Source organism: Bombina bombina, chromosome 5, assembly GCF_027579735.1.
Source record: "Bombina bombina isolate aBomBom1 chromosome 5, aBomBom1.pri, whole genome shotgun sequence".
Classification (NCBI taxonomy): domain Eukaryota; kingdom Metazoa; phylum Chordata; class Amphibia; order Anura; family Bombinatoridae; genus Bombina; species Bombina bombina.
This window is the reverse complement of record NC_069503.1, coordinates 545,563,133-545,582,194: the sequence shown is the minus strand read 5'-3', so window position 1 is coordinate 545,582,194 and position 19,062 is coordinate 545,563,133. Positions and strand designations below refer to the sequence as shown.

The window sequence follows — 19,062 nt, the reverse complement described above, 5'->3', positions numbered from 1 at the left end:
CCCCAAGGGGCGAATCTGGTGTTTTATGGCCGTTTCATTAATGATCTATTATTAATTTGGGATGGTTCTGAAACATCAGCTTTGGATTTCATACAGCCCCTTAATAACAACATGATGGGGCTTACTTTTACATCCAAAATAGGTGTCGATAATATTGATTTTTTTGGATTTTGTATTATATTGGGATACAGAAGGTTGTGTATCGACGAAGACACACTTCAAGTCAGTAGATACTAACAGTTATCTCAATTTTAAAAGCAACCATTATAAGGCTTGCAAAAGGAATATACCCTATAATCAGTGACTCTAAAATCTAGATTCCTAGAGAAAGAATATCCTGCAACTGGTTAAAGAAGGTTATTTGAAAGCTAGGAATAAGGAGAGGTCAGAATTTTTCAATCTAGAAAAACCTAAAGATGCCTCTAAACAGGATTTAGTAGGTAATAATAGTCATATTAACAACCTTAGGTTTATAACGAAATACACTGTCAATTATGATAAGATTAAAAATATACTTCATAAACATTGGTATATACTTAAAAATGATCCAATTTTGAAGAGTCTCATAGATGAATATCCAATATGTACATTTAAAAGAGCACCCTCATTAAAAAATAAATTACCCCCCAGCAAAGTTGTAATGAAGAAGTACAAAAATAATAAACCTTCTAAAGATTGCAATTGGCTGTCAGGTAAAAAAGGATTCTATAAATGTAATCGACCCATTTGTGGCCTTTGTGCATATACTACAGGAGATCGGTTCAAATTTAAGTCTTTTTCTACAAAGGAGGAATTCAAGATTACATCTTGTTTTTCTTGTGATTCCTCCTTTGTAGTATATTTATTGGAATGCAAATGTGGTTTGCAGTATACTGATGTCATTATTCCTTTTAACATCAGATTTTAAAAAAAATGTTGCCAAGATTGGATATATCGTATATAAAAATAAAAACACACATTAAGTAATGTTAATGCATATATGTGAATTGATAATAATAATATATTTCGTTTGAATATATGATTAAGGTTTTATAATACATAAGTTGACCAAATTTCATACTGTATTTCTAATGGTTTAGACACTATTGGCTGGATATTATCCAATGAGAATAGAGAGAGGGCTATTTAAAATGGCTAATTGATTTAGTAAGCATCTTGATAAAGGCCCCTGGCGGCTGAAACACGTAGAATTTGCTTACTAACCCTGGACACTTAATACTATTATTTTCAACTTGGTGAGGTATCGTTGGTAGATAGGACAGGTACATTGAGCGGTCACGGTAAATTGTGAGCTGTCTCTGTATGTGTAATCCCTGCCCCAGGACCTACCCATACGAACCCACAGTGCTTGGAAAGTCTATAACCATTTGGTTCTAATACTGGACAACATTACAAGAACGACGGCACTTTATTGATGGGAATCACCTCTTGAACTTTAACCCGGATTGTGATCCATCAAAGAACATTACTATATCATCTAACCTCAAACGCTGAACACCCACTGTGGAGGACGGACCACATCAGGGGAGAGCTAACAGACGCTGAAGACCCACAGTGTAAGACGGACCGCAGGGCGGGAAAGAGTTTACGGAGAAAACATTTACTTTTTCCAACAAGCACCACATTTTTGTCCTTGAACTGCCAATCGGTAACAAAATTACAAACGGAGAAACAATTGGTAACAAAATTACAAACGGATAACCTTTATTGCTGAACACTGTTACAAAATACTATCAAATCACAGGTTTTCAATCTATGTGTCAATATTTTTGTTTAAATTTGTGATCAGATATTTGTACACTTTTTAACGTGTTTATTACTAGGTATTTGTCATATTTATTACCATTAACATTTTAGGGATTAGTTTTTTATCGATGCCGGCATCACTTATATTAGCCATTTTTAAGATTTATTGTTAGAGTTTTTATCATATTGTCACATAATAAATATATTATTTGAATCCATATATCCAATTCGATTTTTTTATCGGCAACATTGATTAAATTTTTTATCGGCAACATCGATTAAATCTTTATTAGCAGTTTGATATCCCCTACTTTTGACACTGCTAATTATCAGTGCTATTTTCTATACACAAAGCTGTCACTTATTTTATACAGATTTCCCTTTTATATTAATTTTTTCTCAAATGAGTATTTGTCCAAATCACTAGCTCTCAGCTATTCGTAGCACTATCCCTCCAACACACTTTTTTTCTTAATCTACGAGTGCACTTTTTGAGATTAGTTCACTCTCATTGGGATTAGCTATAGGAGAGTAAGAGTAGTATCCTCTAATCACATCCAATTTATACAATAGACTTATCCATCTCAGACAAAGAGAAACATTTTGGATTTGGAAAATGAAAACTTTAAATCCATTTGGTTTGAATGAAAACATTGATATGGCAGCATTTAACTAATAATAATTTTCTCTATAGATTTTTATGTATTTTAGTATGTATCTTTGTTTTGAATATCATGTTAATTTGATGTTTATTTTAATTTGGACTATGGAAATCTTGTGGGTCTCTTGGTCTTGTAGTGATTTAATATGTAGGCACTTTGGGACAGTAACCGATGCTGGAATATATTTATCAATCATATGTTAGGAGTATTTAGTTTGTTTAATGAATAATATTCCACGAGAGGTCAACATGTAACGTTCCAATGTTATTTATTGTTGCAATATGTAGACTTTTACTGTCATCTAATTATCATATATATTTTGGAATTATCAGATTGATCTGTAATTCATTAATCATTTGTTAGGAGCATTCAGTTTATCTGATAGAACATTTATATGTGAGGTCAGTAATTAACGATCCTAGGTTATTCAATGTTGCAATATGAAGATTTGCACTGCCTTTTAAATATCAGATTTACTTGGAATGTTTTTATTTTTATTTTTTATTGGAGCATTTTTCTGTTAAATGCATGTGTAAACCCTGGCCAACTATAAGTGAGTGGTAAGCATCTGGCTTGGTTGTATAACTGTGAATTGGCTTTTAAGGTTAGGATATGATCGCTGGTTGCGATGTACCGTATTCGAATGTAAATTTTCATTCTAATTTCGGATCACTTCATGTTATACGGAGATGTCTACATTATTGTTTATATATCTTTAAAGAATGGATTGCCAACTTAATATAGGCTTTAAGCTATGTTTGGACATCTCCATGAGAATGAGTATCTGTCTGACAAGCCCACTTTTTTACCCAATTAAACTAAAGCTGATTTTTTTAAAGTCTTAAATACTTTTAGTTATTTGACTTCACGGCTTCTACGAACATTCTGTTGAACATTCTGAATAATTTCGTTGGAGGTTAACTTTGGAGCTGCCTTTATCCCTGTTTCCTGTCATACAGTTGATAACTAAGACACAGGTACCCCAGACTCAATCAAGAGCACTCAAGGGGTTAAAAGACGAGCAAACATGGGAATCCCTATTGCACATATCTGTGGGAGCTGTGCTGTTTGGCGTGAGGGCAGCTATCTGGACAGCTGTTAAAGGTCCAGGAGGCTTTTGTGGCACTTATCAAGTGCTGTTCATCTTGTAAGTACGATCATTATTTGCGTGTGTAGCGACCCTGTCACACTGATGTGCACTATTGTGACCCCTTCTGTTTCATTCCATATTTAGATCCACTGCACTTGAATTGCCGTCAAGTTTTTGGAAGAAGCATTGCAGCCGTGGGTCTGACACATCTGAGATACTTGTTGTGGACTTAATGTCTTCAGTATTAACATCATTCTATATGAACATTTTTTTAATTTTTATTTTTTGACACTATTATTGGTGGATATATAATTTTTGTGTTAACATATATAGATATATATTGTTTGTATGTGCAGCATTGGTTAATCGTATCTGTGTAAGTTATAGACTGTTACGATTTATAGGTTGCTGTTTCTGGCACTATTTATTTTGTTGTTCTAACACTTATATTTTGCACTAACGATCAGATTATTTATTATCTGGTATATTCGATTTGTGGTATATAGACTCATTATTACGAGTATCAATATAATATTTTTTAGTGCTATATTGTGACACTATTGGTTTGCAATCGTAACACTTATTCACTCATTTGTTATATTATGTCACTGATATCACTTTAGGTGCATCTGCCTTTTTATACACTTTAAGATTATTAATAATAGGCCTTCAGTAAACTTTCAACTATTTAAGGAATCACGACAAGGATGCCCCCTGTCCCCTTACTTATTTAATCTGGCGTTAGAACCTCTAGCTATTTACCTAAGAAGCGAGATTGAAGGGATTAAAGTAGGCACAAGAAAGATCACTACACTCTTATATGCCGATGACCTATTTGTGTTAATGTCAAATACTGAAAGAAATATCCCTTTACTAACACAAATACTACAGGAGTTTAGCGCCTTTTCGGGCTATAAAGTTAATTCAGCTAAAACAGATTTTTTTGGGCTAAAGAAACATAAAGACTCATATCAATGTTGTCAGTTCAAAGAGGCAAAAGAAGCACTCACGTATTAAGGCATTAAATTACCAAGAGATAACAACGATTGGTATACACTTAATTACCCTCCAATCTTTGCCAAAATAACAAGTCCTGGAAAATTGGACTAAATTTAAACTAACTTTATCAGGCAAAGTGAACATAATAAAGATAGTGGTATTTTCTAAATTGTTATATTTAATGGAAAACCTTTCAATTATATTAAAACGGAAAGAGTTAGTTACATTTAAACAGGTATGCCTTCAATTTTTGTGGGGGGGGGAGCGGATAGCCATCGCTTTAAAAACACTGTCATTATTTAGGGTTCATGGAGGTTTAGCTCTACCAGATATTGAAGTATATAATTTAGTGGGTATTGCGAAGATAGCACTAGACTGGTTAACTGGAACTGACTATTATGCAACACAGGCTATGGATGAAAATTTAGTTCAGCCATATTCGCTTAAGGCGCTACTGCATTGTTCTTCTGATAAATGGCCCCGTAAAATTAAACAAATGCCGTCTATTTACAATGTGATTATTGCTTGTCAAAAATACTTAAATTGATGCACATTAATTTGAGATTCTCTAAATATCTGACCATCACAGGTAACCCCAATTTTACTCCGGCTTTAAATTCTAAAGTTTTTAGAGAATCGGCTTCAAAGGGATTAATGTACATATGCCAATTCAGAGAACAAAGGCCAGGGAGAAGCAAGTCATTTGTGGATTTAAAACAAGAATTCGGGATAGCTAATAGAGAATTTTTTTGCCTTTTTACAGGCGCAACATTTTATTCAGATGTCTGCATATGAGGGCATAGAGGAGGATACTTGGCGCACATTAGAGCCCGTACTTAATCTCTTCTGAGCGGGTAAATATTCAATCTCACTGTTATATAAAACAATCATGAGTTTCTTTGGTCAAGCAAAAATGCAAAACAATTGCACAGGTATGGCAGGTCACAACAGAGGTTGTGCAGAAGAGTTTAAGTTACTAGACTCCGCAATACTCTCTTCTTCATGGAGAGAATCTCATACTAAAGTTGTAAATAGGGCTTGTGTCACCCCAAAAGTTAAAGCCTGCTGAGATAAAACAGAATCTTATTGTGTAAGGTACCAGAAGCAGACATATAACACTGTTTCTGGGATTGCCCTAAAATAAAGACATTCTGGTACAAAATCAATTACTTGATAAATAAGATTAATCAAAATTATATACAAATAATAGATAATCATGTTTTTTTTTTACTAGATGGACAAAAAGAACATCAATTCGTAATGCCCGTCAAGGCAACATATTTTTTAAATGGGACAAGACTTAGCCAAACAGAGGAGGAAAGGGATTTGGGAGTAGTAATAGATAACAAGCTAAATATGGGTACACAATGAAGGGCAGCGGCTTCAAAGGCTAATAAGATACTAGCATGTATTAAAAGAGGCATTGATTCAAGGGAGGAAAGCATAATTCTGTCACTATATAAAGCCCTGGTAAGACCTCACCTTGAGTATGGAGTGCAGTTCTGGGGACCGATCGCAAAAAAAGATATTGCAGAACTAGAAAACGTTCAGAGAAGGGCCACAAAACTAATAAGGGGATTGGAGAAATTAACCTATGAGGAGAGGCTAGCCAAACTGAGTCTGTTTTCTTTAGAAAAAAGGCGCTTGAGAGGAGACATGATTACTTTATATAAATATATTCAAGGCCCATATTCAGAGATGGCAGAAGCTCTGTTTATTCCTAGAAAATTGTTTCTGACAAGAGGTCATAATTTAATGTTGGAGGAAAGGAGATTTAATCTCCTGCAACGGAAACGTTTTATCACTGTAAGAGCAATAAAATTGTGGAACTCATTACCAAAGGAGGTAGTGAATGCCAATACCCTAGATATACATTTAAAAATAGTCTGGATACATTTCTGAATATAAACAAAATTCATGGATATGATTGCTAGTATTAAATAAGTCACCTTTTAGTGGGGTTATTTAAGCTTAACTGGAGCTTTTTGTAATTATTTTAGATTTGTATAGGTTGAACTCGATGGGCTTCGGTCTTTTTTCAACCTTATCTTCTATGTTACTATGTATGTTAATTTAATGCCATAATTATAGTAGGCAGACTACTGATTCTGAAATACTGGAAATCTAATAAAGAACAAAATTCGATAGAATTTCAAATGAAACTTAAAAATCAGATAATCATGGAACAAATGGACACCTCAATAAATTCAGAAACTCAAAATAAACGATTATTCTATAAATTAAAGAGTGTAATTATTAAATTAAAGAGTGTAATCTTAAGTTTCCCAAAAGAGATACAATTGCAGCTTATTGCACCTTTTAGGGGCACTATGTTTATTGAGCTTGCTATAGCAGACAATGAATTCCCGGAAATATAGATGAGGGGGAGTGGATGGGAGAGGGAAGAGATAGTACCCTATTATTTTTTTTTATTTTTATTTTTTCAAATTTTTATGTGTATGGGGACTCTCAATTGGTAGGAAATTCCCCAATTCATATAAAAAGAGTAAAGTTTTTTCTTTTTCTTTTTTCAATATAGTAGTCTTGCATTATTGATGTTTTAGATAGGCGGAGTTCTCTAGGAGAAACATTGTTTGGTTTTCTGCAATATATGATAATTGATATGGAACTACATTTTTGTATTGTATTATGAATCGGTACATAAATAAAGAAATAAAAAAAAAAAGAAAGATTTGTTTTGACTAGACTTTTTACTTGCTTTGTGCATGTGACCTCCACCTTTGATTGACTTAGCCACAAGAGACGTGTAAATCTATTTACAGCTATTTCATTTACATCTCTATCAGACTCCTATATGTAGTTAACAAATATTTTTCTTCATGTTTTTAAACAATGTCATATATAATTATGCATTCATTATTTTTTAAGTAATTTTTAAATATATTTTATAATTGTATTTTGATATAGGTAGATTTCACATATAACTATCAGAGTCAGCATACTTAACTATTCATACAATTTTATTGAATATGTGTGTGTTGTGAATGTTTTAAAAGTGTTTCACATTTTGTAATGATAAATGTAAAAGGAATTCTACCCTTTATACCTAACAGAGGCCTAGTTTCCGTTGAGGTGGTAACATTTGGAAACTGGGGGTAACAAAAAAATCTCCAAAGACACAGAAATCGAGAAAAATGTTTTTATCACCACTTTCCACAATTTACCACATCAATGGAACTAGGCCAAAACTGAACATATTAATAATAATATTTGGCAAGCTTAATATAAACAGAGTAAAAATTATAATTTTCTGCTACAACTGACTTCAGAGGGAGCCACAAAACAACTTTCTGATGGTATAATGTGGCCGAATCAAATCGAAAACCCAACAGCTTTGTAAAAAAAATTTTTTAATGATAATATTTTATTGAATTTTTATATAGTAATACAAAACAGGGAAAAAAAAGAAAGTATCCAATGGAATAAGTAATATGACAAGTATGCAAATGTAATACATTACATAAATAGAAAAATGCATCTCTTCCTGAAGTACCTTTTGTACACATAATTTATTATACACTCTGGCAATGTTTTTATTGGACTACAAGTTTCAATAAGACTATGAACATTTATGACATAAATTGTAAGTAAATCTCTCACAATCTCACTTAAACTCTCTCCCACATCTTTGAGGTCAGTTCCTAGTAGAGGCCCTCTGTTTGGCTTCATAATACATAATCCACGGTTCCCAGAGATCCAAAAATTGCTCTTTTATGGTTAGTAGGTCAGCTGCTCAACTACTTATCCTATACTATAAAAGGCCAAGTGTGTTTGTCCGAAGCTGTCATGCGCAGTAAGGACAAACACACCTGGCCTTCTACTCTGCAGACTCAGAGTAGTGACGAACCGCTGGGTGTGATGTGGGCATGGCTGGGCGGGACATGGGCATGGCTGGGTGGGACATGGGCGGGTCGATCATTACTTGGGCGGGGCTGTGCAGGGCCGGATGTGGCATGGGCAGGGCCGTGCGAGGCCGTGTGGAGAGTTAAAAAGAGGGAGGATAGACTCAGAGTGAGTAGTGAGTAAAAAGCAAATGATAGGGAGAGAGACAGCAAAAGAGAGGGGTAGGGAGAGCAAAAGAAAGGGGAGAAAGAGATCAAAAGAGGGGATATAGAGAGAGCAAAAGAGAGGGGGAGAGAGAGATCAAAAGAGGGGAGATAGAGAGAGTAAAAGAGAGGGGGAGGTAGAGCAAAAGAAAGGGGAGAGAGAGATCAAAAGAGGGGAGATACAGACAACAAAAGAGAGGGAGAGACAACAAAAGAGAAGGGGGAGCAAAAGAAAGGGGAGAGAGAGCGATCAAAATAGGGGAGATAGAGAGAGCAAAAGAGGGAGAGAGAGCAAAAGAGAGGGAGAGAGACAGCAAAAGAAAGCGGAGAGAGAGATCAAAAGAGGGGAGATAGAGAGGGCAAAAGCAAGGGGGAGGTAGAGCAAAAGAAAGGGGAGAGAGAGATCAAAAGAGGGGAGCTAGAGACAGCAAAAGAGAGGGAGAAACAACAAAAGAGAGGGGGAGGGAAGGCAAAAGAAAGGGGAGAGAGAGATCAAAAGAGGGGAGATAGAGAGAGAAAAAGAGAGGGAGAGAGACAGCAAAAGAGAGGGGGAGAAAGGGGAGAGAAAGAGCAAAAGAGAGGGGGGAGAGCGCAAAAGAGGGAAGAGAGAAAGAGAGCATAAGAAAGGGGGAGATAGAGCACAAGAGAGGGGGGAGAAAAATAGTGAAAGAGAGGGGGAGAGAGACAGCAAAAGAGAGGGGGGAAAGAGCAAAATAAAGGGGAGAGAGAGACCGCAAAAGAGAGGAGGGAGAGTTAAAGAAAGGGGAGAGAGAGAGCAAAAGAGAGGGGGGATAGAGAGAGCAAAAGAGGGGGATAGAGAGAACAAAAGGGAGGGGGGAAGAGAGAGAGCAAAAGAGAGGGGGAGAGAGAGAGAGAGAGATTGAGAGAGAGACAGAGAGAGCAAAAGAGGGAGGATAGGGAAAGCAACAGAGGGGGGATAGACAGAGCAAAAGAGAGGGAGAGAGAGAGCAAAAGAGAAGGGGAGAAAGCAAAAGAAAGGGGGAGAGAGAGAGAGCAAAAGAGAGGGGGAGAGAGACAAAAGAGAGGGAGAGAGAGCAAAAGAGGGGGGATAGAGAGAGCAAAAGAGAGGAAGAGAGAGCAAAAGAGGGGGGATAGAGAGAGCAAAAGAGAGGGGGAGAGAGAGAGAGAGAGAGCAAAAGAGAGGGGGGAGAGCGCAAAGAGAGGGGGAGAGAGAGTGCAAAAGAGGGAGCAAAAGAGAGGGGGAGAGATAGAGCAAAAGAGAGGGGGGGAGAGAGCAGAAGAGAGGGGTTAGAGAGAGAGCAAGGGGTGGAACCGCTGTACTGCACAAATTGGCCCGTGTACACTGGCTTTAGGACTAGTTTGATATATATCATTTATTTTTTGTTCTATAACCTTAAAACTAGGATGTTCTGTTTTCATATATTACACAATACTTAACCTGGTTGCTGAGCATATTAATGCAATTAGTTTATTGTGTCTTGGAGGGAAGCCTTGCATTGGGAAGTGTAAGAGTGCATGCTCTGGTTTAATTATAACATTTTTTTTTTTTTTTTTCAAATATAGTGCTTTGGAGTCTGGTTGTCTGTTGCCAAATCCTATGAATTTGATTGCAATGCCACCAAGTATGTAGATAGGTTTCCTCCTCTCCACAATCCCGAAAACATAAGTTGTTAGATGTGCCCCCAGTTTTGTGTATACATGTAGGGTGCAGATACCACCTATATGCTGTTTTAAAGGGACAGTCAACCATAGAATTGTTATTGTTTTAAAAGATAGATAATCCCTTTATTACCCATTCCCCAGTTTTGCATAACCAACACAGTTATATTTATATACTTTTTACCTCTGTGATTACCTTGTATCTAGAAACCTTCTTCCAGCCCCCTGATCATATGACTGTGACTGTTTATTATCTATTGTCTTAAATTTAGCATTGTATTGTGCTAAATCTTAAATAACCCCCCGTGCCTGAACACAGTGTTATCTATATGGCCCACATGTACTTTCTGTCTCTTTGTGTTGAAAAGAGATTTAAAAAGCATGTGATAAGAGGCAACCCTCAAAGGCTTAGAAATTAGCATATGAGCCTACCTATGTTTAGTTTAAACTAAGAATACCAAGAGAAAAAAGCAAATTTGATGATAAAAGTAAATTGGAAAGTCAATTAAAATTAAAAGTCCTATCTGAATAATGAAAGTTTAATTTATACTTGACTGTCCCTTTAAGGTAGTTCTCTTGAAGATTTGCATTACAAGTGACTGCTGTACCTTGTTTCAAGGTCTTGATCCAAGTGTTTAATAGCCATTCTTGCCCAAGTTCTACTTCCCATTTTCTTATATGTGGGGTCTTTTTATCTGCATCAGTTATATTAAAGGAAGGGTATAAGTTCCCTATTGAGCCTTTAATTCTAGTTTTAGCAATGCATATAGACTGTAAAGGAGTTGTGGTCGTTGTTAAAGTTAGTTAGTATTTTACATACCCTAGATCTTAGCTGGAAATAGTGGAACCACGTGTGTTTTATCTGTGGGGTCTAGGTCGTTATATTGCTGATTTGTCATGAATTTTTCTGGCCTTTGTTTGCCCATTTATCTTGTGCTATTATGTCTATTGGGGAGGTGTAGGTTACTATTGGAGTTAATGAGTGACAATTGAGATAATGCTTTATCCCAAAGAAATAGAGTGTGTGCAATGGCCACGTAACACTTCCTTGAGGGGGTCTACATGATTTAGGTGTCCAGAGGAGTTGGAAAATCTTATTTGTTTTTTGTGATATCAGCTTCTAGTTGTACCCATTAAATGTCACTAGACTTGTTGTACCATAAAGCTGTCTGAGCTATCCTGAGCTTTGTAAACTTTTTAAACATGGTGTATGCTTTTTAGTAGCCATTTTGACAGCTATTGGCCAAATGACAAAATGTAAACACACCCATAATATATGATGTGTCTTCATTTTAATATGATCATTTGTAGAGGAGTCAGATGCTGCCACAAACAACTTTGTAGCCCTAAAAATATTACCACAAACCTCTGTAATTTAATACAGAAAGCAGCTCATAGCTTGCAGAGAGTTCCAGTATGTGTTCTACTAACATTATGGAATTTAAACAATCCATTGAAAAAAATTATTAAATGATTTTTCTACAAACATCATCATAGAATTTAATTGTGAAATTTGCAGAAAACTCATACAATAATCTTTTCTAAAAGGTTGTAATCAGTCCCCGTGGTTGCTAACACGTGTTTTTTTTTTTTTAATTCTTAGCATTTTTCAATAAAATCCCATATCTATTCCCACAAAACTGTCGGCAGCGTAACATTTTGTAATATGTTACATACTTTGGCATTTTATAATACTAATTTACTAATAACATAATATACTGAAAGGAATTACATACAGATGATACATGTAGACAGACAGACAGATAGATTAGATAGATAGATGATAGATAGATAGATAGATAGATAGATAGATAGATAGATAGATAGATAGATAGATAGATAGATAGAAAGACGGACGGACAGACAGATTATATATAAATAGATAATAGATGGATAGATAGATAGATAGATAGATAGATAGATAGATAGATAGATAGATAGATAGTCTATCTATCTATCCATCTATTATCTATTTATACATAATCTGTCTGTCCATCTTTCTATCTATCTATCTATGTTTCTGTATATTTGAGTATGTTCATCTGTTTATGTTTTTATATCACAAAACTATTGCTGATAAGGTGATGGATTGTTACATCCATAAAGCAGTGATTTATATGTAGAAAACAGTTAAGTTAAATAAGAGATATTTTCTGGTTGAGGTTTGTAGAAGCTTTGATCGTCAGGGGTTTTTTATATGAATTTTTTTTATTTCCAGCAGACTAAATTATATTTATAAACTGCTGTATAAGCAAATATCACAAAAATACAACATGAAGATAGATGAAGTTAACGGTGAAGTACAGTAGTCATGAAAAGGTTGGTATTACATTTCAGGGTCTACTGAATCTAAAGGTAAAATGATCAGGTGATTAATTGCTTGCACAGGAAAAAGAACCTTACAACACAGTTAACCTATCTATAATGGGTTAATATTACATCACAAGTGATAAAATCATACTGAAAATACAATACAAATACAATTTCTAATGATAGCATTTTGAAAAGGTCGGGCATAAATGAAGTTTGCAAGGGCTGCTAAAGTCTTTTTTTTTTTAAAGAAAATAAATGTAGCCTTGTAAGAGACACAAACCTTACAATTCAACAAATAATATTGATGTGCAATATACTTTCAAATAAGAAAATTTGTTCAGAATTATAATTTAGCACTGCAGAATTTGTTGGCGCTCTAAAAATAACTGATAATAATAATTGTTTCATCGCCTTTTTTTTATTATATTTTTATCATTATTCTCAAAACATCAGCATTTAAAACTTGAACTGAATTCTGCTTTTTGTTTCATATATATATATATATATATATATATATATATATATATATATATATATATATATATATATATATATACTGTATCTATCTATGTGTATATATATATATATATATATATATAAATACTGTATCTATCTATGTGTATATATATATATATACTGTATCTATCTATGTGTATATATATATATATATATATATATACTGTATACTGTATCTATCTATGTATATATATATATATATATATATATATATATACTGTATCTATCTATCTATGTGTATATATATATATATATATACTGTATCTATCTATGTATATATATATATATATATATATATACATACTGTATACTGTATCTATCTATGTGTATATATATATATATATATATATATATATATATATATATATATATATATATATATATATATATATATATATATATATATATACAGAACTTAGTGTAGGAACAGCTATATTTGGCAACTGAAAGTTACACAGTACATCAGTGTCTCTAAAGCTTTACCTAGACTAATTTCATTATTTTGTACAAATTGGTCTCAAATGATCAATAATGTCAAATTTTGGATTTGATTATTAACTCACTTCCTGCTTGAGGGGATAAACTAATATGATCAATACTGTGATATCTCTGATTGTCACTAACCTATTATTATGCTGGAGGGAACAACAGTGTTCTGCGGCTCATAGTAATCTTTTTCAGCCCTGAAGGTGCTAATCAATGATACTATCCTCCAAGGATCTCAACACTTTAATGCTTTGACTGTGTGTATAAAACTTCCTTGGGTGATATGCATTGAAACTATTCAACTAGAAGAATCTCTCAAAAAACCAATGAGTTCAAATTCACAGTGTACAGTTCAGTGCTAATAGAAAGGTGAACAACTTATTTCACATTGTTATTCTGTTTCCAGATTTTCAACTCTGTTCAAAACATTCTCATTCCTGTTTTTTTTTCCTCACTAGCTTTAAATGTGTGAACATTTATGCAAGACTTTTTTTCCCCACCAAATTGAGGTGTGCAAATATATTAACATACTTCTTCATTTCTGTTAATGAGAATGAATGCTGGTAATTTATTTGAATAAAAATGAAGCAAAGAAACACTTTAGCTGATATTTTACTATTACTTTATAGAAAAGTTGTTTCGTTTTTAGTTTAAACCAAAAAATACAAACAGGTCATGTGTTGATGCAGGATATAGAGAAATGTTATTTGATACAGCAGAATATAGAAACTCTAAAAAATGGCTAGGGACTACATTATATTACACTCACGCTCATGTTAAAGGGCCATTATAGTCATCAAATTACATGCTCTAATTCATTAGAGCATATAATTTTAAGACTATCAACAATTGAGTTGTGTGACTAGAGCTTCTGATTGGATCAGCTGCATTTTCCGCTCGGGGCCTGCAGTCCTCTGCGGATCCTGAGCAGTACTTCTACTATGTGTTTAACCCTGTTGCATGGTTCCTAATTACATAAAACGCGTGGAACTATTATTTTTTCTATAACAAAATACTGATGTTTTCTGCCAAAAGGTGCTGAGGGCCACAAAAAAGCCCCTGACGACATAATATGGTTCATAAGAGGTAGTCAGTAGTCTCCCCATAATCTAGTTCTACTCCAAACAATTCCATTTGCAACACACATAACCCTTCTCTGTAACTATTTGTCCTGTTAGGATAATGTATAGAATTCTATATGTGTATGTATATGGGTATATCTATACATAGCTATATAAATAGATATAGATAGATAGATAGATAGATAGATAGATAGATACAATGTTTATGGTAAGCATGTTGTTGAGGAATTACTCATTTAAAGTGTACAATGATTTTAATTGTACATGGATAAGCAGGATTTGTAACATTTGTTTACTGACCCAGTATATTGCGCCTCATTTTAAAAGGGTGGTCACCTCTTGACTATTTCATGATCTGATGATAAATAACAGTCCTAATATAACATCATATAACTTAACACAGATCATTGTGTAATCTCTGTTAATTCAAAATAAAAAGCAGCTATCTTGTGACACATGAACACACCACAGAGCCCAGTTTATGTGACACATCTGCAACCCACCAGCTAGAAAAAGATATTTCTTGGCTCCTTTTAATCTCTGTCCTCACTTCCACCCCTCACCCCAGACTCAGATCTTTGGCAGATGCCTCCGTCAAGACTAATACCCTCTTCAAAGCCAAGCAAATCATTAGATCCCTTTCTCTGAGTTACATGCATATTGGGTGCAGGGAAAGCAAATACGCATAGGCAGATGGTAATGATAAAATAAGGTTCGGATCTTGGCGGGACCGCCTGAGTTATTGCTCTAGCATGTGTTTTATTTTCTCTACATTTTATTTCAGATGGTGCCAACAGAGCATTGATATACAAAACTCTTTTTTATGAATAAATCAGTGAAGAAATGTGATTATCTAGCGCTGCGGAATCTGTTGGCGCTCTACAAATACCTGATAATAATAATAATGATAATAATAATAATTATTACATACATGCTACATGTATGGCTGGACCATATGTTTAATTCTTGCACACTTTTAACACCATTGCATGACATGTTGCAAAGCATTAAAATCAGTAAATTAAAATAAATAACTGGTTAACAGTGAAGCTATCCAGCTACACATTCCTCATTACTTAGCAGGCTAGATAATTAATTACAGAAAAAAACATGTTTGTGAAGAGATTTAAAACTAGAAAAAAAATGTTTTATTTATAAGGAAGGTATAATGTAAAATTAATTTATATTTTGTGTTCCACTTTCTGCAGGAATACAGAGGTAAACACCTGATGTTACTTCCATAACATCCAGTACATTCCTGTACATTACTTCATAAAAGGAAATTACTTCCTTTAAAAATTCACAGCATAGTTTTGTGTCTTCTTATTTTGTATGCATTGCAAATGTAAAACTGCATCCATTTTTCATCAATGCAAGGCATATTGCATTAATAGTTCATAGGAAATGCCCTGGAAGATAAATAATGGGATTTTTCTACTACCCTTTGGAACCAATGCAAAAAAAACCATTGAATAAAATGCTTTCATAGTAAATATTAGAAAAATGAATTAAAATGAATAGAACATCCATATTAGAAGAATTTAGAAATTAATTACACTGCACTAGAGTAAAGCACTTTGAAAAGGTTACTTGCAAGTCTTAAAAAAACAAGCAGGCTTTTTGTTCTTTTAGAACATATTGGAAAATAAATGTGCCCCTCCTAAATACTGCAGTTTAGAAAAAAATATACTTTTTTTTTATTGCAGTGCTTTATATGCCTGCTAGATCTCCCTCACAGTGTGCTGTCACATGCACACACTGACAGTGACAGGCACCAAACACAACTGCTGCAGCACTGAGAAAAACGGCAAGAGCAGGTTGGGAGGGGTGTTTATTTGTGAAGGAGGGGGTGAAAAAAAGGTTCTGTTTTGCATGTTATTTTTACCATGGCCAATTAGAGCAGAGTGGGCTGCTCATCTGTTGTCAGGCTGCTTTGTCGTCACGCTCTTGCTCACAAGTAACGGCTGAGGAAATAAGGAAGGAGGGGACAAAAGGAGGGCAGTTAGGCATCCCTGCACTATCCCTGCTAGCTCAGTCACTCAGGCACAGAAATCTCCGTATCACACAGGCCACTCTGCCACAGGCGAGCTAGAGGGAGGAGGTGCAGGGACACATAAAGGGAACGGGAACAGGGAGAGGCAGGCTAGATCAAGGGAAAGGAGGGAGCACTCAATAGATAGACAACAAGATTAAATAGATAATCTAGAAAATTAGATATAGGAATAAATAAGTTGATAGATTGGAGTAGATATATATAGATAGATACATAGATTAGACAGATAGATTAGATAAATCATTAGATAGATATAGATTAGATACTATAGATAGATGACAGACAGACAAGAGGGGATGGAAAGTATTATATAAAGAGGAAAGGAACCAAAAGGTGTGGGTTGTTCTAGTTCTAGTCAAGAGGGAAGTTAGTAAGTTCACTAATCAGAGTCATGAGAAAAGACAAGCGTGGAATACGTAAGCACGTGCTGAGAGGGTAAGACAGGTGTGAGGACAAAGGCAGGGCATTATTTTAGACACATATGGGTAGGTTAGACATATGCAATGAGCAATAAGACAAGGACTGAGCAGTAAAAGGCATTCACTGTGCTTACACTTGCTAGCAGGAAACGTTGTGCTAAACTCCACCGACTTTAGCTCACTAGCTGACAGAATTTATTTTTAATATAAGCAAGAAATATAAATCATCAACTGCATGAAAGGAAATCATCATGTCTTTCAATAAGACAGACACTTAGCAGACACTGCACCGTCCCACCCGTCTGCAGCAGTACCGGGAAGCTGGCTGATCCAGTTTCAGACAAGGTAAAAAATAGCCCCTTCTCACATGAACACTACATTCTGGGTCCTAAAGGTTAATATTGTATTTTTTTGTTTGTGATCATTTTTGTTTATTAATGTTTGTCTTCTGTATGATGTTGGTCTGGTTTCTGTTCATCCACTGTTGTTTTTTTTTTGTATGTGCATCCTTTGTTCATGCTGTAATGTGCATATAAGTTATTTTTGACTTTGGTCATTATTTGGAGGGAATGCAGTTGCTTGTTTGTAAAGAACCTGTCATACTGCTTGTAAGAGATCTAAAATTGACTGATGACAAACCATGTACAGGGGGCTAAACATAAACACAACTTAATTGTCCTTTCTGTACAGCTGTAGTTTGTTCAGAAAGAAATGTCCTCCTTATAGATATATATATACAGTATATAGATAGATAAGCAGAATAGTTTCTTCTTTTAATGTTGTAAGACATCTATCTATCTATCTATCTATCTATCTATCTATCTATCTATCTATCTATCTATCTATCATCTATCTATGTATCTATCTCTCATCCATTTATCTATCTATATATATATCCTTATATCTATCATCTATCTATCTATCTATCTATCTATCTATCTATCTATCTATCTATCTATCTATATATCTATCTATCTATCATCCATTTATCTATCTTTCTATATATATATATATATCATCTATCTATCTATCTACAGAGAAAATTATTTCTTCCACTGTATTACATTCATTTTACATGATTACAAAAAGACAGCTACAAATGAGACAAAGAAACTTATTCTATGTTTATAAGAACAATCAAGGTGCGGTATTTTAAGATAGAAGTTTTAAACAATTGGTTAATAAAAATATTACATGTAAATCACTTTCAGTGTGAGTCATCATGCTGTAACTCATATTTATGTCATTTTTTTAATATCTTAGTAACTTAAAAATAAGATATTACAGTTTTGGACAGAACTTGAACAGAACAAATTCATGTTTATGCTTACTACTAAAATAGTTAATGGATATGTTGTAAGCTAATTGTGCAGTAAAATATTTGCCATAATTTATGTAAGCATTAAGCAAAATATAATTTTTCTTAGTAGCTTAGATAACAGTGACTGGCATTTTAAGCATGTCCAATTGTATAAGCTATATAAACTGTAAAGAAAGGTAAAAAATGGTAAGTCACAGTGTTCAAGTGGCAAAGATAACCCATCATATGTATATTATATTTATTAATGAACTATTAATTGGTAAAACAATGAATACATAGATGAGCAGATCTTTTGCAAGAATAAACTGATACAAAATAAAATAGGTGCATAACATTTAAAAGCATCTTCTTTTGCACTGTTTGTGTAAAAGAAAATACCGTATATATCACAAAATGTACACTCTGCTTTTTGTGTGTCATATATGAATGTTAAAATACAATGTTGTCTTTATTCCTCATGCCACATTACATCTGTTCATCCATACTGCATTTTGTGTTAAAGTGAGATTGTCTTTTTTTTTTTTTTTTATTTGCATGCTTTCAAATATCGGGCACATAAAACATATAGTTAATTTATACTTTACTGTTTATTTAAGTCTATAAAATTAATCTGTTAAGGAAGTTGCAAAGGCTATAAATTATACCTGAGTGTGCTGGAATGCATATT

At 34.1% G+C, this 19,062-nt stretch overlaps 1 protein-coding gene across 3 annotated transcripts in view; it reads left to right on the top strand.

Annotated features, from left to right (window-relative positions):
• Positions 1-16,554: 16,554 nt before the first annotated feature.
• LOC128660572 (cAMP-regulated phosphoprotein 21-like) overlaps positions 16,555-19,062 on the top strand; it is a 435,858-nt gene continuing 433,350 nt past the window's right edge. For all 3 annotated transcript variants that reach the window (XM_053714501.1, XM_053714500.1, XM_053714499.1), the window contains exon 1: positions 16,555-17,419. The gene's annotated coding sequence lies outside the window, so the exon portion shown is untranslated. The remainder of the gene's footprint in view (positions 17,420-19,062) is intronic.